The sequence below is a fragment of the Diceros bicornis genome, chromosome 6 (genome assembly GCF_020826845.1).
Source record: "Diceros bicornis minor isolate mBicDic1 chromosome 6, mDicBic1.mat.cur, whole genome shotgun sequence".
In the NCBI taxonomy this organism is placed as follows: Eukaryota; Metazoa; Chordata; class Mammalia; order Perissodactyla; family Rhinocerotidae; genus Diceros; species Diceros bicornis.
In genome coordinates, this window is record NC_080745.1 from 83,775,465 (window position 1) to 83,795,889 (window position 20,425).

The following is a 20,425-nucleotide window of genomic DNA, read 5'->3' on the forward strand; positions in this document are numbered from 1 at the left end:
GCTGAACATCATTTCATGTGTCTGTTGGCCATCTGTATATCTTCTTTGGAAAAATATCTGTTCATATCCTCTGTCCATTTTTTGATTGGCTTGTTTTTTTTGTTGTTGTTTCATTCATGAGTTCTTTACATATATATTGGAAATTAACCTCTTGTCAGATATATTATTTGCAAATATTTTCTCCCAGTTGGTGGGTTGTCTTTCCATTTTGTTCATGGTTTCCTTTGCCTTGCAAAAGCTTTTTAGTCTGATATAGTCTCATTTGTTTATTTTTCTTTTATTTCCCCTGCTGGAGTATACACGGTATTTGAAAAGATGCTGCTAAGACCAATATCAAAGTGTGTACTGCTTGTATTTTCTTCTAGGAGTTTTATGGTTTCAGGTCTTACATTCAAGTCTTTAATCCATTTTGAGTTAATTTTTGTGTATGGCATAAGATACTAGTCTACTTTCATTCTTTTGCACTTGGCTGTCCAGTTTTCCCAACACGATTTATTAAAGAGACTTTCCTTTCTCCATTGTTTGTTCTTGGCTCCATTGTCGAAGATTAGCTATCCAAAGATGTGTGGTTTTATTTCTGGGCTTTCAATTCTGTTCCATTGATCTGTGTGTCTATTTTTCTGCCAGTATCATGCCGCTTTGATTACTACAGCTTTGTAGTATATTTAGAAGTCAGGAATTGTGATGCCTCCAGCTCTATTCTTTTTTCTCGAGATTGTATTGGCTATTCAGTGTCTTTTGTTGTTCCATATATATTTTAGGATCCTTTGTTCTAGTTCTGTGATTGAGATTCTGATTGAGATTGCATTGAATCTGTAGATTGCTTTAGGTAATATGGACATCTTAACTATGTTTATTCTTCTAATCCATGAGCATGGAATATCTTTTCATTTCTTTATGTCTTCTTCAATTTCTTTCAATAATGTCTTATAGTTTTCAGTGTATAGGTCTTTCACATCTTTGGTTAAATTTATTCCTAGATATTTTATTCTTTTTGTTGTGATTGTAAATGGGATTGAATTCTTGACTTTTCTTTCTGCTAGTTCATTATTAGTGTATAGAACTGCAACTGATTTTTGTAAGTTGATTTTGTACCCTGCAACTTTGTTGTAGTTGTTGATTATTTCTAATAGTTTTCTGGTGGATTCTTTAGGATTTTCTATATATAGAATCACGTCGTCTGCAAACAGTGAGTTTTACTTCTTCCTTTCCAATTAGGAAACCATTTATTTCTTTTTCTTCCCTAATTGCTCTGGCCAAAACCTCCAGTACTATGTTGAGTAGGAGTGGTGAGAGTGGGTACCATTGTCTTGTTCCTGTTCTCAGAGAGATGGCTTTCATTTTTCCACCTTTAAGTATGATGTTGGCTGTGGGTTTGTCATAAATAGCCTATATTATGTTGAGGTGCTTTCCTTCTATACCCATTTTATTGAAAGTTTTTATCATAAATGGATGTTGGATCTTGTCAAATGCTTTCTCTGCATTTATTGAGATGATCATGTGATTTTTATTCCTCATTTTGTTAATATGGTGTACCACATTGACTGATTTGCAGATGTTGAACCATCCTTGCATTCCTGGTATGAATCCCACTTGATCATGGTGTATGATCCTTTTAATATATTGCTGTGTTTGATTTGCCAATATTTTGTTGAGGATTTTTGCATCTAGGTTCATTGGTGATATTGGCCTGTAATTTTCCTTCTTTGTGCTCTCCTTGTCCGGTTTTGGTATCAGGGTAATGTTGACCTCATAGAATGAGTTAGGAAGTGTTCCATCTTCAATTTTTTGGATTAGTTTGAGAAGGATAGGTATTAAATCTTAAATGTTTGGTAGAATTCTCCAGAGAAGCCATCTGGTCCTGGACTTCTGTTTATCCGGAGGTTTTTGATTACTCTTTCAATCTCTTTACATGTGATTGGTCTATTCAGATTCCCTATTTCTTCTTGATTCAGTTTTGGAAGGTTGTATGAGTCTAGGAATTTATCTATGTCTTCTAGGTTATCCAATTTGTTGGCCTATAGTTTTTCATAGTATTCTCCTATAATCCTTTGCATTTCTGTGGTATCCATTGTAATCTCTCCTCTTTCATTTTTAATATTATTTATTTGAGGCTTCTCTCTTTTTTTCTCAGTGAATCTGGCTAAGGTTTTTTCAATTTTGTTTATCTTCTCAAACACCCAGCTCTTAGTTTCATTGATCCTTTCTACTGGTTTTTCAGTCTATTTCATTTATTTCTGCACTAATTTTTATTGTTTCCCTCCTTCTGCTGACTTTGGGCTTTGTTTCTTCTTCTTTTTCTAGCTGTGTTAGGTGCAGTTTAAGATTAATTATTTGAGGTTTTTCTTATTTGTTGAGGTAGCCCTGTATTACTATAAATTTCCCTCTCAGTACTGCTTTTGCTGCATCCCATAAGAGCTAGTATATTGTGTGTTCATATTCATTTGTTTCCAGGTATTTTTTGATTTCTCTTTTGATTTCTTCATTGATCCAATGGTTATTCAGTAGCATTTAGTTTAGTTTCTACATATTTATGACTTTCCCAGCTTTTTTCTTGTAGTTGATTTCTAGCTCCACAGCATGGTCATTGGGAAAGATGCTTGATATAATTTCAATCTTCTTAACTTTATTGAGATTTGCCTGTTTCCCAACATATGATCTATCTTTGGGAATGTTCCATGTGTACTTGAGACGAATGTGTATTCTCCTGCTTTTGGATGGAATGATCCCTATATAGCTATTAAGTCTATCTGGTCTAGTATTTCATCTAAGGCTTCTGTTTCCTTGTTGACTTTCTGTCTGGATGATCTATCCATTGATGTAAGTGGGGTGTTGAGGTTCTTACTATTATTGTGTTGCTGTCAATTTCTCCCTTTAGGTCTGCTGATAGTTGCTTTATATACTTTGGTGCTCCTGTGTTAAGTGTATCTATATTCATGAGTGTTATATCCTCTTGATGGAATGTCCCTTTTGTCATTATATACTGACCCTCTTTGTCTCTCATTGTCTTTTTTACTTTGAAGTCTGCTTTGTCTGATATAAGTATTCCAACACCTGTTTTCTTTTGCTTGCCATTTGCTCGGAGTATCATCTTCCACCCCTGCACTCTGAACCTGTGTTTGTCTTCAGAGCTGAGATGTGTTTCCTGGAGGCAGCTTATTGTTGGATCTTGTTTTTAATCCATCCAGCCACTCTGTGTCTTTTGATTGGAGAATTCAATCCATTTACCTTTAGAGCAATTATTGATATATGAAGGCTTAATACTGCCATTTTATCTCTTGTTTTCCAGTTCTATATTTCCATTATTTCTTTTCCTTTGCATTTCTGATAGCCATTTCAGTTTGGTGGTTTTCTGTGATGGTTTTCTTGATTTTCTCTTTATTTATGATTTGTGGCTTTGCTCTGATTTTTTGTTTAGTGGTTACTATGAGGTTTGTATGAAAGATCTCATAGATGAGATAGTCCATTTTCTGATATCCTCTTATTTCCATTAGCCTAAGCAGGTTCCAACCCCTTCCCCTTCCCCTTCTGAGTTATTGTTGCCACAAATTATTCTTTTTTGTATTATGAGTTTGTGACTAAATTTAAGTGTTTATAGTTATTTTTGATGCTTTCCTTCCCTTTATCTGTTATGTTATAAGTAAGTGTTTACTAAGCTATTTTGATATAAAGCTGCAATTTTCTGATTCTTTCTGTCTATTTATCTCCTTGCTCAAGGTTTTGTAAACCTTTGCTTTTTAGTTTCACACGGGAGGGCTCCTTGCAACATTTCTTGTAAGGGAGGCCTAGTGGCGGTGAACTCCCTCTGCTTTTGTTTATTTAGGAAAGCTTTTATTTCTCCATCGTATTTGAAGGACAGTTTCATTGAACAGGGTATTCTTAGCTGAAAGTTTTTGTCTTTCAGAATTTTGAATATATCATTCCATTCTCTCCTAGCGTGTAAGGTTTCTGCTGAGAAATCTGCTGAAAGCCTGATGGGGGTTCCTTTGTAGATTATTTTCTTCTGCTTTGCTGCCCTTAATATTTTTCTCTTTGTCATTGACTTGCCACTTTTAATAGTATATGCATCAGAGAAAATCTTTTTACATTGATGTAATTAGGAGTTCTATTGTCTTCATGTACTTGTAAGTCCAGTTCTTTCCCCAGGTTTGGGAAGTTCTCAGCTATTATTTCTTTGAATAACTCTCTGCTCCTTTCTCCCACACTTCTCCCTCTGGAATACCCATATTCCTTATGTTGCTTTTACTAATTGAGTTGGATATTTCTTGAAGAATTTCTTCAATTTTTAAAAATCTTATTTCTTTCTCCTCTTCCACCTGAAGCATTTCTGTATTTCTGTCCTCTAAATCACTAATTCTGCCCTCCATAACATCAGCTCTATTTTTTATGGTTTCTAGATTATTTTTTACCTCATTAATTATGTTCTTCATATCCAGAATTTCTCTTTGGTGTTTTTTTTTTTTTTAGAGCTTCAATCTCTTTGGTGAAGAATTCCTTTTGCACATTAATTTTATTCCTGAACTCATTGAACTGTATTTCTGAGTTTTCTTGTAACTCATTGAGTTTCTTTATGGCAACTATTTTGAATTCTCTGTCATTTAGATTGTAAATTTCTGTGACTTCAAGATTGGTTTCTAGAGACTTGTCATTTTCCTTCTGCTCTAAAGTGTTACTGTAGTTCTTCATAGTGTTTGATGAATTAATCCTTTGCTGGTGCATTTGTGGTAGTATGGGTCACAGATTCCACCTACCACCACTGGGCTGGCAGGAGCTGTGTTTTCTGATCCCTCCCTATCTTCTGGAAGTTATGCGGTAGAGCTGCTCAGCGTTTGCGTGGGCTGGCCTCAGCTGCTTGGCGGGTCACACGTGCACGTGCAGGCGGGGCCTCTGTGCTCTGCTGGTGGGTTGCTCTCTGTGGGCAGGACTGCTGCACTTGGCAGGGCACCACCATCTGAGCTGCTGCACTAGGCAGGAGGGGAGAAGCACTTTCTTTCACACGTGGGCTGGCTCTGTGCTCACAGGCGGTTTGGCTGAGCCACTGTCCTTGGTGGGCAGGGCTCCCTTGTGGAGGCTGAGCCACTGCCACTCGGCAGGGAGCGTTCCCACAGGCGGGTCTGCCACAGCATTGTGGGTGCTCCTGTGGGCCAGGCTACTACTCTGAAAACATTTGTGCACAGGGTGGGCTGTCCCCTCCTCCTCTTACATGGCACCAGCCACTGTGTGAGGATCCATGACCTGGATTGTTGCCACTGGGGAGAGGGAGGGGTCTGCTCACCCAGTTCCACTGCTTCCCAGGGATCCAGTCCACTCACCTTCAGATGTATGGCTGTGTGGATCTCTCAGGCATCAAGTGCTGTGTAGGGAATCCTCTGTTGGTTAATGAATGTCCATTTAGGTGTAACTTAGAGAGGAGAGACAAAGGGAACAACTCACTCTGCCATGATGCTGACATCAGGTGTCCCATGCCCTCTTTTTAAAATAAATACTTTATAACATCCTCCTTACTAACCTGTAATATATTTCATGACTTATATAACATAATTACACACACAATTTCAAAAAAAAGTAAAATCAATACAATACTCTAACTGTAATATAAAGAGAAATAAAAAGTTAAATAGTTTATGATAAAATAATCTGCATGTCAATACATATGTGCAGGGTGCGTCTACCCTCAAGATGTAATGGGTAACCAGAGGCTTACCTTATGAATATATTTGGATTTAAGAGAAGTAGTTGTTGACACTTTTCTTTTATAGTTAACATTTTAAAATAAGAGGTCAACAATATATTCATAAATATACATTGAATTGCCCTGAATGTAACAGCTGTAACCACAGATTCATGCAGGATGTTGTTTGGGGGCCTCAAATCCACAAACAGGGTAGACATGGGTGACATGATTTTCAGAAAGGGTGAACCAATCTTGGAAGAGTTCTGAACAAAACAAAGTACCATTGTCCCTCATTTTATTTTATTAGTTGCATTTCTTCAAAGTTCAGTGTATATTAAAACCACACACAAAATAGTTTGCATTTATATGTAAAATAGAGTTCAGTTCTAGGTTTGGATAACTGTCAATGGGTTTTTCACCTTCGTGGATGTCCAACAGAATATGGGCTAATTCTCCATGGTGAGAGACCTCCTGTTCCAAGTCATATAACATTCCTGAATCCCCCAATACCACCAGCCAATGCCAGTAGTGCCCCCACATCATTGTGACAAGCAGAACTGCCCCCTGGGTGGCAGCACATCCACTGTTGAGGACCACTGAGAAAGGCAGGATCTAATACTACCAACTAAGCTCCCAAAGGCTTCTTTCCTCTTCCTTAGAAATGTGTGAGTGCCTACTATGTGCCAGGCTCTATGCTGGGCACTAAATGTGGGTCTAATGGCAAGTCCAAATTTGGAGGTGTATCAACAAGAAATATGATAAGCATGATGAACTAGATAGCCCCTCTTTCATCATAAGGTCAACACTCAATAAAGACACACTCTCTGCATCTTCATCTTTATTTTTAGCCCTCATTCCAAACCATTTCATCTCATAGAACCACCTACCCCATCCTCCCATGTTTCTGCTTTCAGCTCTAGCGTTGAGTCTCATATTTGACCTTTGGTTCCAATGTCAAATATTGTTCCTCCACCCCATACTTAGCTCCCCTTCTTAAAGTGGAAGTGGGTCCAGCCACCCTTAGTTATTACCCATCCTGGTCCAGTCTTTTCCCTGGGAGCCTCAATCAGGCTCTGGGGCAGAACTCCCTACCAGGTCTTCACCCACACCTGGGAAAAGTGTACTCATAACCAGACAAAAATGCACTACTAGCACATGTCCAAATTGTCTGAAAGAGTCTGTCTGAAGGGGTCAGTAATTCAAGCAGATGTGGAAGCAGGCAGGGAAACAGCTCCTTTGAACATTTCACTTCAAAGGTAGGATGTTCATTCTTGTGGACACTGGGAACTAATAGGAAAATAAGGCAGAAAGGGTCTTCCTGGAGTCTGGGTCTCCTGTTTCCCCATCCACCCATCCACCCAAACACAGGGCCAGGACCGGCTCTGAGGGCTTGAAGTTGTGCTGACCTGCTGGTCAAGGTCAACAGCTCCCAGCCATGAGAGTTGCACAGTGACATGAAACAGGAAGCTCAGGAAGGAAATGGAAATACCAAAGAGATTGGCCCTCTATGATGACTCTCCTCAAAGCTGTTCACTACTGCACCTCCAGAGGGTAGGCTCCTAGCCCAGCCCACAACATCTGGCCTGAGCTACATCTCTCACTGGTCCTCCCTGCCCCATAGAAGAGGACAAGATCAAAACCCCATTCCAACTGAGGCACAAGGGGACAACTAGGGGCAGGGAACTCTTTTGCTAGAACCACAACTCATATTAGGGTTAGACTGGCAATTAGAGTTGTGTCGAGCAAGGTGGGAGAGCCCGGCTGGGAGCTGAGTTTGCAGATGGCAGAAGGAGAAAGTGTTCAGGGGTGGGAAGCCAGGCACTAGATGAAGACCAAAAAATAAGGACAAGTGAGCCCTCATACTCACAGGAGGCGTGGGTGGAAGATGGGTCCCAGAGCAGAGCAAATGGTCAGGGCTGAAGTCTACACACCAAGGACAGCTCTGGGCAGCCAGGGGGCAGTGGGAGGACTATAGATGTTAGGAGGTGGTGGGGGGTGTTAGATTCTGCCTGGGCATCATGCAGCGTCATGAAGAACTGACCAGAGCTTCTGTCGTGTACTTATCACACTCACACTCCAAAGACCAGATTTCTAAAACTTGGTTCTTGGGGATAAAAATCAGAGCACCTCCCTATGGTGAAAACATGAGAGCTTTCCTGAAAGGATAGCATATTACAACTAATTATCACCCACGTCTATGATCCAAAACATATTCTGCCAGCTACTTTCACTAACTTCAGAAGTATTTTATATGAAGTTAAATCAATCTATACTCCTAATTTTTTACAGCCATCATTCTTAAATAAAAAAGAATAATTTGACATTTTTAATGAACTGTTATTGGCTCCCTTTAGTTATTCAAAATATAAAAGAACACGTTGTTACAGTGTTCTTTGAGCTTCAGGAAGTTAAACTCCAGACAGAAATCTACTTCCAAAAAGTAGAAATGGCAAATAGCATCAGAAAGTATTCTGGCTTGCCAGCTATTATTTACAAACTCTTACAAAAAGAAACAAATGTTTGAGAATATATATAGTCGAGCTAGATGGGGAGTTTTCTTACCCAGTGTCATGCTTAAAATTCGTGCATTTTCCATGAATTTCTGTGTGATAACTGCTGTTACTTTCTATTTCAGTTTTTAAAACTTCAGTCTTCAAATAACTCATATCCTTAGGGTTCTTTGTATTTACAGCAAGCTCACCAGGTGATAGTGGGTGGTGGCACTTTAGACAGGCTTTGTGATAGGGCAATCAGGCACTACACACCTTCTTAGAGATTGAAATGTTTTATTACTTACATCACCTTTTATGAGAAGATAATGATGTGATTAAGGGGAAGGTTTAGATAGAATTTGGGACTGTTATGGTTAGGGCCTTGGAAATAACCAGGTCCTGCCCTGCTGAGAAGCCTTCCTCTCCATTGGACCCCACCTTATTGATCTCCCTCTCCTACTGGTCCCCCTTCCCATCATCCTTCTGTTGGCCCCATTCCAATTGTCCCCCAGCCATCACCCTCCTGTTGCCTCTCCCCAGCCATCCATCCCAAAGGCCCTTCCCTGACCCATTGTCCCCTCCCCATTAGACTCTCTGATCATCAGCCATCCTCCCCTTTGGCCCCCCCCCCTTATCTGTCTCCTTCCTCATAAGCCCCCCTCCTTGCAGGATTACTGAGCGACATATATGTAAAAAGAGCAATGGCAGAAAGAGGATCAGAACCTCTTCATTATGCGCAGCAAACTCCTCCTGCAGAATCTGGACAAGATGGTCTGGAACAGGCAGCTGAGGGTGAGGCCAAGATGGGGCTCCTATTCCCCACTCCCCCACCCCCAGGATCTTAACTTCCAGGAAAGAGGAACGATCTAGAGATTGGGTAGTTGTTTAACTTCTCTACCCAGCTGCCCATATAAAGGAAGTTGAAAGAAAAGAATCTGTATGTCTCTTATATACCTTATACAGATATACCTGTATATCTCACCCTGCCAACGGGACGAGCAGGAGCAGGCCTGGGGTAAGCTGAGTGGTCCCTGTCCCTGCTGGCAAGCTCAAAGAATCAAGCACATCAACACTGAAGAAAGCTTTTATTTTTCCAAGAATATGCATATAAGTTAAAGTACTGTTTCTCACACTTTCTCAATGGCACTAATAACAATGTGCTCCCTGAACACTGACAGGATGGAATGAGATCTGGAATTTAAACTGTATTTTTAGGAAAAACACCAGGTGATTCTGTAGGAACCTTTGAAGAAAGACTAATCCTTGAGCACAGTTTGGTATCTATTTTACTAATCTTTAACTGTTGCCCATCCTAACTATTAAGATAGTAACTGCTTAATCTGACCCTGATTTTATGCCCAGACTCGATTACAACTAATCTAAATTGCCCAATCCCTCAGATCTTTTCCTCTGATGGGAAGAAAAGCAGTCAGGACATGATTTTATCTGTTTGTTTGTTTGTTATTAATAAGATCACGCAAAGCTCTTGAGTTGCATCCATTTTCACCTTCTATGAAACTCAAGTCAATAAGTATTTGGGTTCCTACAGCCACAATGGCTCCCCACCTCTGGGTCTGTGAGCATTCATAGAGGGCATCTCTGCCCTCCGAGGGTCCCTGGTTCATTTTTCCACCCATCACTGTGCAGTGGGAAAAGCAAGAGGCTCACAGAGGTCAGAACGAGTTCAAACGTATCCCTTATCCCGCTGTATATGGGGACAAGGCCAAGCCTTGGCCTCTAGGTATGTAAAATGGATGGAAGCACCCACCTCATCTTTTCTCTGTGTGTCTATCCCCCTTCTAATGGGAGATGTTTCCAGTTACTTCAAAGATAAACTTTCCAGGCAAACTTCTAAAGGAGTTTGTATTCCTACCAGGACAACTCTAAAACAATTCAAGCAGCAAGGGTGAAATGTCCTAAAGGAGATTGGCATGAAGGGAGTATAAAGTCCAAAGAAAAATAAGAGATGTGTCTGTGGAGTGGAAGTTGTTTTATCAACTCCTTAGCTAATAAGTGCAAAAGGAAGAGGACCTTCTTGGGTTCTCCTCCATCCCTACTTGTATGAGTTTTTGGCCCATGGAAGTGTAACATAAAATCATCTAAATCACAGAACAGGAAAAAAATAACCAAACTACTTTTTTTTCAAGATCCCCTAAGAAGGCAGCTCTTTATCAGACCAACGATTGCTGACACTCCGGCAAACAACAGAAATCCGGTGGGGGCTCTGGAGACGGAGGGCCTGCTCCTTGCCCCCCAGCCCCTGACGCTCTGCCCAGTGATCCTTGCTCCGTGCTCAACTCTGGCAGAGGCACAAGGCGGCAGCCAAGCTTCTTTTTGGCTGCCTTTTGTCCTGGCTCCAGCCCATTTTTCTCCTGACTCACCCCAATTCCCTGGACCTAAGAGCTCTTCTCCGTAACTCCTAAGGCCATGACCCGGAGGTGCCCTCGGACCCTCTCACATTTCGCAACTCATTTGAACCTTCCCCCAGCCCATAGACTGGAGACTCTGCCATTCCTTTGAGAACTCCTCCCTGTGGGTGGGTGTACTTACCCCTCCCCCAACAGCTAAGATGGGAGGGAGGATGGGTTCAACATCCAGTAACACCCTTGGCTTCCGACCTTGATTTTGGAAAGTTCCTTATTGCAGCTAAACCCTTCACCTTAATATCTTTCTGGACCCTGCCCCTTTTGGTACCTGCCACCTGTCAAAGGAGAGGATTCGTTCCCCTTCTATTTGTCTTTTCATCCAGATTTGGTGTGTGGCCTTTCCCTTGTTATTAAATAACCAGGATATGTGTTTATTTTGCCCTGGCTGAAGAGTGTTACACACATAACAAAACAATAAAAGCGCCAAAGAGCACCTGTTACCTGTTCTCCCCAACTGTGCTTAACTCTATTGCCCACGTATTTCAAGGAATGATAATCTCGCCCAGATACAGCAGCATCTGGCTCTTGACGCATATCTCCCTTTATGGATCCTTTTCTGGGGCTCACATAGAACTAACTTCCTTGATCATTACCATGAAACTATCTATGCATCTTTATATATTCCCAGTTGGTTTACTCCTTCACCAATGTATGTTATAAGGAAAGCTGGTGCCTCAAAAGTCTTGTGGAATAAGCCAGGTAGGTATCCATATTTCCATTTTGCAGACAAGAAAAACACAGCTCATTCTAAATTCTGATGTTAGAAAATGGATCTCAGGGAGAAGTAGTTATTACTCTTCAGGCCAAGGAACTTCCCATTACTTAGCCCTAGTGGTTGGACTCGTGGAAGGACTCCTGGGCAGGTACCTGCCTTGGCTTGTAAGCTATTGGAACAGAGGACCTGCATTCTACTCCAAGAGGACTCTAAATGGGGCAGTCACCGTGGAAGAATTGGAGGAAGGAGAGTGACAGTCAGGGCGCTCCAGGATCTGCATCAAGTCAGACACACCAGGACCAAGTAGAGCCTCCTTTATAGTTGACATGTTCCTGAGATGGCCCAGAGACCAGGCTGAGAACTAATCCCAGGTGAATAGAGTTAGTGCAGAATCATACTTTGAAAACAGAGTCAGACAACACACATGACACAGACCAGAGCTCCAACTAACAGAGAAAATGTCTCAGGATCGCGACACCCCTCTCCCAAAAGAGAATTTGTCAGAAGGAAAGCAGGCAAGATGATGCTGTAAAGATGCTGATGTGGCCTCAAACTTTACGACGTGACTTCAATGAATTGCACACTACTGGACAGATACACAGCTTCTGTTTTAAAGAAAGAACACACACATTGTGGAATTTGGGGGGCTGGCTACTGGAAAAATTACGTTTTAAATGTCCTCTCCTCCAACACCCACCACATTTCCCTGGCTAAGTGGATAGTAGTAACAGACTGGGGTCCAGAATTTCTACAATGTGATCCTTTATTGGGCCAAAAATGACCTTTGGCTAGCTCTACCCTGAAGCACTCTAAAACGTAATTAGAAAAATCCAAAAGGAATAAACAGGAGAATTACACCAAGATTACATCCCCACCTTGTCCCTAGGTCTCCAAGCCTTTGTCAGGAAGGAGGGGCCCACGGCAAATTCATCTCGGTTGGCACAGAAGCACCAAGCAATTCTGCCTGCCGTGGGAGCCAGAGAGGAATGAAGGCCTCCTTGCGTGGCTCTTTGATAAGTTTCAGGAGACGGAGCTGGAATATAAATTAATAAATTAAAAGCAAGCGGGCCTGGAGAATGTGCTTCTGATGGTTGTGCAGTCCCCTCCCGCAACCCACCCCAGGAAGGAGGATCTGCAGGGCTGATCACACGGGAGGGCGTCAGTGGAGAGAGTCATCAAGAACACTACACAGAGGGTCCCTGCCCCGTGTTATCCAGAAACACTGTGGACACGTTCTGTTCAGCTAACAGGCAGAGCGATGTCCTCCCTGGGCCAGGGGCTCTTGGTGAATGTGCCTCTCTGAATGACGCTGGCTGGGCTCATGAGCAGTACTGTCCCACAGCCCCATGTTTGCCTCCAAGCTGTCAGCTCACTGAGACAGAGCAGGTGCGAGCCCCTGGGCACGGTGCTTTCACGCGCTCTCTGACTGTGCGTGGCTTTCCCACCTAAGGGCCATTTGGGGCATCTTCCTCTGATAAAGACCCACACACTAGAGCAGAAGTTGGCAGACTTTTCCTGTAAAGGGCCAGATAGTATATATTTTCAGTTTCGCAGGTCACATCGTCTCTGTTGTAACAGAGGAAGGGAGGGCTGTGCTCCAATAAAATTTTATTTGCAAAAACAGGCAGTGGGCCAGATCAGCTCATGGGCTGTAGTTCGCCAACCCTTGTGCTAGGTTACTCCCTCCGTCTTTATCAAAGCCTGCTGCCCCGTGTCGCAGGTGGCTGAGATCTGCTTTCTAAGCCCAGAGATAACGTGACGCCCTTCTTACCTTCCTGGGGGAGGATGCCTCAATCTGTTTCCCCTCCCAGTTGCCAGAGGTACATTTATTAAGTTCTTCTGATTGTCCAGTCCGTCTCAAAGGAAGGGCTCCAACACTGGCAATTCTAGACACGTTAGAGATGTAAGGGGGACTGAGCAGAGATGCTCCGTCAACGTCTACAATCTCTTCCCAGTTGTAGGAGCTGGCTTGTCATCATCCACATGAGTGCTTTTCATTCTCTCTTCACCTGTGCTCCCCTTTGACAAATGAAAATGTCATGCTATCTTTTAATGTTGTTTGAAATTAAAACTACATCAAACATCTGAGCAACAGGGGTATTCACTGCTGTGTTTCAAACAACACACGCCCTCCCCATTCCCCACAACCCCAACCACTCCAGCGCACGATAGGAGAGATCCCCCAACCCCTCCCTTGGAATCACTCTTCTAGGTAGTTGAGATGTTATTCGCAGAATCCCAGAGCCTTAAACATTCATAGAATTGTGGGAAGGAATCTAGAAGGCACAGAGTAGAACATCACTCTCCACCTCCATCCATTTAAGAAGCCCAAAGACCTTCTTCTTTAAGACTCGTGCTGGTCAAAGGTGCAAAAAAGGGGGAGCAATGATTGCCTAGGGCAGTGGAGTGCCTGTTGGTATTTGGGGCACCTTTTGGCACCAAGATGATGTCTTTGCACAACAAAGTGGAAAATGGCAGTAAATGTTCTGGATAATTCAAACAACAGCTGTCCCTGTGGTTTCAGAGCTGTGGTTCACTTCTTAATCAAAAGGCATTCAGCCTACAGGAAAGGGGTCCTATAAATCACAGGAAGCTTCAAGAAGTCAACAAAAGGATTCCAGGCGGGAGGCGACCAGAAAGAGGGAAATCTGATCTTAGTCCGTTTTATTAAGTTAACATTTTTCTACCGGTATTTGTCTTCTCCCCTCTAAAATTCCTCAACTGACTTTAAGGATAAAGGAGCAAATCTATTGTTGGCAAACATTAGAGTGGGTGGGCCGTGATTCTACTTCTCCCGCAAATATCAGCTTCAAGACAAAATATAATAACCCCCGAATTAGCTGCTTCTCATGAGCAATAAATTATGAATAAGTTGAAGTTCACAGCCAGGGGACTTGAGACAACCTTGATACAGGCTAAAAAAATCACATCTCAAGTTACAATATGAAAGCCCAGTCTGGCTTTTGACTCAATATTATGGTTGGTTTAATGGCAGTCGGCGTTCAGAGACTACCTCCTAGTGTTTTAGGAAATATTTCGCACTACCCTAACTGACAGCAAGGTCACACAAAAGCCTTCTTCCTGCCTTGAAAGAAAGCAGGCTGATTGGGGTTTTAATGCCAACTATTTGCACTTCTTGCACCCATGAAAATGTGTGGCCACCATTACTCCCGAGCTTCCTTTTGATTATTCCTAGAGCAAGAAAATCCACCCCCCAATTTTGCATGGGCACATTCATATTTTTAGGACTGCCTAGAAACACACAAGAATCTTCTCTCTCTCTCTTTTTTTTTTTTTTTGTGAGGAAGACCAGCCCTGAGCTAACATCTATTGTCAATCCTCCTCCTTTTTTTTGTTTTCCCCTTTTTCTCCCCAAAGCCCCAGTAGGTAGTTGTATGTCATAGTTGCACATCCTTCCAGTTGCTGTATGTGGGACGTGGCCTCAGCATGGCCGGACAAGCCCTGCGTCAGTGCGCGCCTGGGATCCGCACCTGGGCTGCCAGTAGTGGAGCGTGCGCACTTAACCGCTAAGCCACGGGGCTGGCCCCAAGAATCTTCTCTCTTAAGGCACACTCTACAGAGCAGCTACAAAGAGGCTTGAAATGATCAGATGAGAGAATATTTCAGTAACTTTTACTTGTTTCACTTCAGACTTTCAAAGAAGCTGGGTTTGGAGAAATGGGATCTGACCACGAAGAACTGGAGGACTTAGCTTTGCAAAGACAGTCGGACTAGTTGCACTGCATTTTTCTTTTCACTTGGCTCTCCTGGCTTGTTACCTGGCTGGCTGGAGGCTAGAACCAGTGACGGTCTGGCAAATGCAGTTATAAACACAGGCAAGGCCCTCCTAAGTCACTTAGTAAACAGAGCTGACATGTGGGTAAATAATGTAGCAGTGTAGTTGCTCCAGGCCAGGTGACAGTTTCCCTGGGGCTTCACAGGCTGGGAGATGGCCCATCTGACCCGCCAGGAGAGCCACAGGCAGGGAACCACTCCTCTGCCCTTGAGGCCAGCTGTGGACTGCTGCCAGTGAGCCGGTTTGGACCTAAATGCTAACTTGAAAGGACTCAATGGGACAGAATAATGCAATTGATTTGCAACTAATTACCTGCCTAATTCTTAAAAAGGTTTTGAGCCCTGTAAGCATAAAATTGTATACGCTAGAGCAGGAGTTGACAAACTACAACTGAGGGCCAAATCTTGTTTTAATAAGTAAAGTTTTATTGAAACCCAGGCATGCCCATTCATTTGCATATTGTCTGTGGCTGCTGTCACTCTGCAAGGGAAGAGTTGACCAGTTGTAAGAGATCATATGGCTTGAAAAGCCTGAAATATCAACTACCTGGCTCTTTACCAAAAAGTCTGCAGACTCTGACACTAGGGAAAGATATAGAGATAAAATGCTGATGATGATTTATTCCCAGAGGTGGTCATTATGTATTAATTCACACACTGAAGTAAAAATTAGATTCACCCTAAACAGCCAGCATAGTAGAATGGTTGGGGAAATATGGTCAACATATGGTGGAATAGTATGCAGCTATCAAAAATTATGTTTATAAATCATTTTAATAGCATATAGAAAGGCTTACAATATTTAAGTGAAAAGTACAGAATACAAAATACATTACTAATTAATTTCAACTAAGCAAAAAAAATTTTTTTCGTAAAGAAAAATTGCCAAATGGAAACAACACGCCAAAACTTTAGCATTTGAGAAATGGGAATTTCGATTTTATTTTCTTCATTATATTTTGGGGGTGGGGAGTTAGCCAATTCTACAACACATATTACTTTTATGGGACGAAAAGTTTTATTTTAAGAAGAAAAATTAAATAAAAGTTCTTAAGCTATATATTATGGTGGGGGAAGTTGTTCTTGGGATAAAATGATTTTATTGCTGAGCTACTGGCTGCTAAATTAAAAACAAGAAAAAGAGAGAGAGACAGAAGAAGAAGGAGGAGGAGGAGGAAGAGAGGGAGAGAGGAAGGAAGACAAAGTTCATATCATTCTCTGTCTACTAGAAAGAGCATTTCATTTTCCAGTGGAGATGAGATATTTTTCTGGCAAAAAGCTTTTAGGGGAACATCACCCATGTCCATGAGTAGGGTCTTTAGTGATGAAAGCAAAGGTCATGAGCTGATTTCTACCTGCTCCTCAGGTGGGAGATATTCCCAGACCAGGGTAACCATGAAGGCTCTTGGGAAGGGTAGCAAGAGTGGTCTTTCTATGGGTTTTGAAATTTAAAACATCAAATGTCCCCAAAACCTCTTATAAGTATTAACCAAACATTCATGCAAAAAATTACTTGGAACGCTTAGTAAAACAATATCAAAAACAATGCTAGTGTCTCCATTTGAATTCATTGCCTATATTTTGCTGTTTGTAATCGTGCAGAGCTGCCTACTAACAAAATTGGACCTTGAAGAACCGACAGACTGAAGTGTTAAAAATATAGATTTTGCTGTTTTTCCCAGACTAGACATTGAAATGCTGTATAGCAAAGTGATGGACAGTTGCAGACTATGTGGTTAGCAGAAATTTCCATAGATATAGCTTTTATTTTCTATTTATTACTACACAAAGCTTTTGACCAAAGATACAGAAAAGAAAGCGGATGATTATTAAATTATACAAAATAACTTCAAACATAAAGAAAAGAGAAAGACAAAGAAAATAATCTACTCTACAAAAGCCTGTCAACTTCTTTATTCCCTCCATTGTGAAGGCTAAGAAATACAGAATTATGTTTCCCTCACATCACAAGAAATCCCTTAAAGTTAGATCCAAGCCCTTTTAGCCAAATTAAATTGAGGAATGAGGTTTGATTACTTAAAAGCAGAAAGTAGGACAAACTTAGAGACGGTCATATATCACCGAGTTTCTAGAGCCCTGGAAGAGAGAGTCTTTGAACTCTGAAAAGAACAACCCAGAATGAAAAACAGAAGGAAGATGTGTCGAAAGCATTTAAATTGCCAGTCACACCATCAGCACTGCTCGCTCCCAGAGATCTAAGAGGAGGAATGAGGTCTCCCCTACCTCTAGCCCAAGTGCAGAATCATCTTTTCACCAACAGGTTCGAGAACATCAGTCAGTCTTCTGGCCTTGATTTAGATGAAAAGAGTAGCTGGAACACTTATCCAGTGAGTCCATGAGTTAGCAATTGACCGAAAAATAACCTAGATCTAAAATAAAAATATTATTTGCATCTAGCCTCTTTTATGCATTACAAGGAAGTATGTTGGGGAAAAAAGGATTTAGAGGCTGTTTCATTCAAAAGTGCAAAGACACACTTGAAATAAAATTGCCTGTCTTTTAGAGTGGCACCATGGATTTTATGATATAGGAGAAGCATTGAGTGAGCAATCTGTCTTTAGTGGGGACAGAAACTTTTCTTAAAGTTGGATCTGGACGCAAACATACTGGGTTTTTTTTTTTTTTTTTTTGAGTTAGAGTTTTTGTTACAAATAAATAAAAATAAAGATGCTTTTATTCATGCTTTACGTAAGATTGGGAAAATATCAATTTTCCATGTTAAGGAATATTGTTATTTTTATTTAGGGTAGCTTTGAGAAGAGGTTGATGGAGATTATGGCCATCAAACCCTACCCCCCAACAAAGCCACCCCAAGTTACCACAATTAAGAGTATAATAGTTAATTTAAAGATTAGATATTTTATCAATGTAAAATGCTATTAATTGAAAGATGCGCTTTTATTTTGTGTGAAAGAAAGAGAGAAAGGGAAGGAAAAGGAAGGAAGGAAGGAAGAAAGACAATTATGAATGTTTAAGATACCATTGATTGTAAGATGCAGGATGATTTCAAAAATGTTAAGAGGTAGGGAAAAAAACGTGTGTTAGAATTGATGAAAATATGTTAGATTTTTCCAATGACTGATATTCCAGAGTTAGCTACACTTCACCAGCTCCTTCAGAAAATTTATGAGTTGGAAATGTTGTATCTCAGATCTTTCAGGGCAAGCAATGGTTATTTACTTAATTAATAAAGTAAATATTTTTATATTTTTAATATAAAGCAACTTTCTACAACTATACAAAAGGAAAATGGTCATCTCTAATCACCTAAGTTGATTGGAGACTAAATGGGTACTTCGTAGTTAAACATTCTAGTTAGTAAAGTTATATTTATCATATCAAGGGTACCATTTTTCAAACAATTGAAACATAGTATCATGTATTTAATATTAAGATGATATTAAACACTATTTACTCTTTAATGATATATTTAGTGCTTCAAGGTCATAATTATGAACGTTATTGTCCACTACACAATAGAAATTAGAAATAATAAATAATATATAATTACATATTATTAAATATATATAATACATTATAAAATTATTAAATAATAATTCCATCAACAGATAATGTAGGGCCTACTCTCCTTCTAAGACGTCCTCATCAGAAAATAGGAATTGACAAAATTGGCAGACCCAGGACCTATCCAGCTCAGTAACCTGTTGCTAATAACAGCCCTGAGATACTTGTGTTGGGAGGACACAGCTCTACCCTGATATCAGCCTCAATCACAGAGGTATGGCGTAGATACTCTTAGTAGCTATTTGTGATTTCATAACCCATATGCTTTTTCAGACCCCTGTGAATTCACTTTTTTCTCCTAGCTGTACCACAGCATCACAAATAAAGGGACAGCCTTCAACAGTCATCTAGCCAAGCCTCACTCACTACAGCATCCCTGAGAAATTATTGCTCAATCTCATGTCTGGTACGAAGGAAGCCCTCAATAAATAGCTGTTGGGGATGGGGAGCGAGGATGAGGCAGATGTGTTTAAGAGGACAAACTTGCAACTCGTAGTAAATAGTCCTCGAGATCTAATGCATGCTATAGTGAACATGGACAACGACATTGTATTATCATCAAACTTGCTAAGAGACTAGATCTTAATTATTCCAACCACTAAAAAGGAATGATAATTATGTGATGTGATACAGGTGCTAATTATCGCTACAATGGCAATCATATTACAATATATAAAAGTATCAAATCAACATGTTTTACACCTTAAATTTACACGTTATATGTCAAACATTTTTCATTAAAAAATAATATATAAATAAATAGCCATTGAATGAGAGATTATATCATTTCTACACCAATATTCAAAGCGGGGCCCGATCAGCCCAGAGAAGAGATGGAAGATCACACCTTGACTCATACACTTTATTTCTATTAACATAGCTTAAGATCATGTTACCTTTAATTCAGCTGCAACACACTATTGACTCATCCTGAGTCAGCTGAGACCCCAACAAGAAGTGGCCCTCGTCCTGTATTTGTGGATTTGGTTCTCTGAACCTAAGAGTAGAATTTTATCTATGTCTCCAAAGGCAAGAGGTGTTCAGCTCTTAGGGGCCCAGGTTGAGCTGCGGTGACTAGTCGTCCTCAGAGTGCAAAACAACATAAGTTCCTGAGGGCAGGACCTTGGCTAAATGGTTTACTACTGTGTTGTCAGTGACCAGAACAGGGCTCGCTATGTAGTAGAGGCCCAATGAATATTTGCTGAATGAATGAATGAGTCCTATTACATTTTATTTGGTGCATCATTTAAGTTGCTCAAGGTTCTTGGGGATCTTGAATCCATCATCAGCTGTGGTAGGGATCCCTCCAAGCATCCTTCTGTCTACACCACTGGGTGGCAAACTACAACCCCAGGCCATGTCCAGGCTCTACCTTCTTTTGTACAGCCCACGAGCTAAGAATGGCTTTTACATTTTTAGATGGTTGGGGAAAAAAATCCAAAGAATAATAATATTTCATGACAAGTGAAAATGATGTGAAATTGAAATTTTAGCCCCCAAAAACAAAGTTTTATTGGAACACAGCCACACTCACTTGTTTACATCTTATCCATGGCTGCTTCTGAACTACAATGACATCGTTGAGCAGTTACAATTGAGGCCATAGAGCCTCAAAAACCTAAAATATTTACTATGTGGTCCTTTACAGAATAAGTCTGTGCACTCCAATTCTATACGTGCCATTAACGTCTTCTTCTTAACTGTTATTTAAAATGTTAAACAGAGCAAAGGCAGGGACTGAAGTTTGAACTATGTGCATATTCTGGAGATCTCCCTC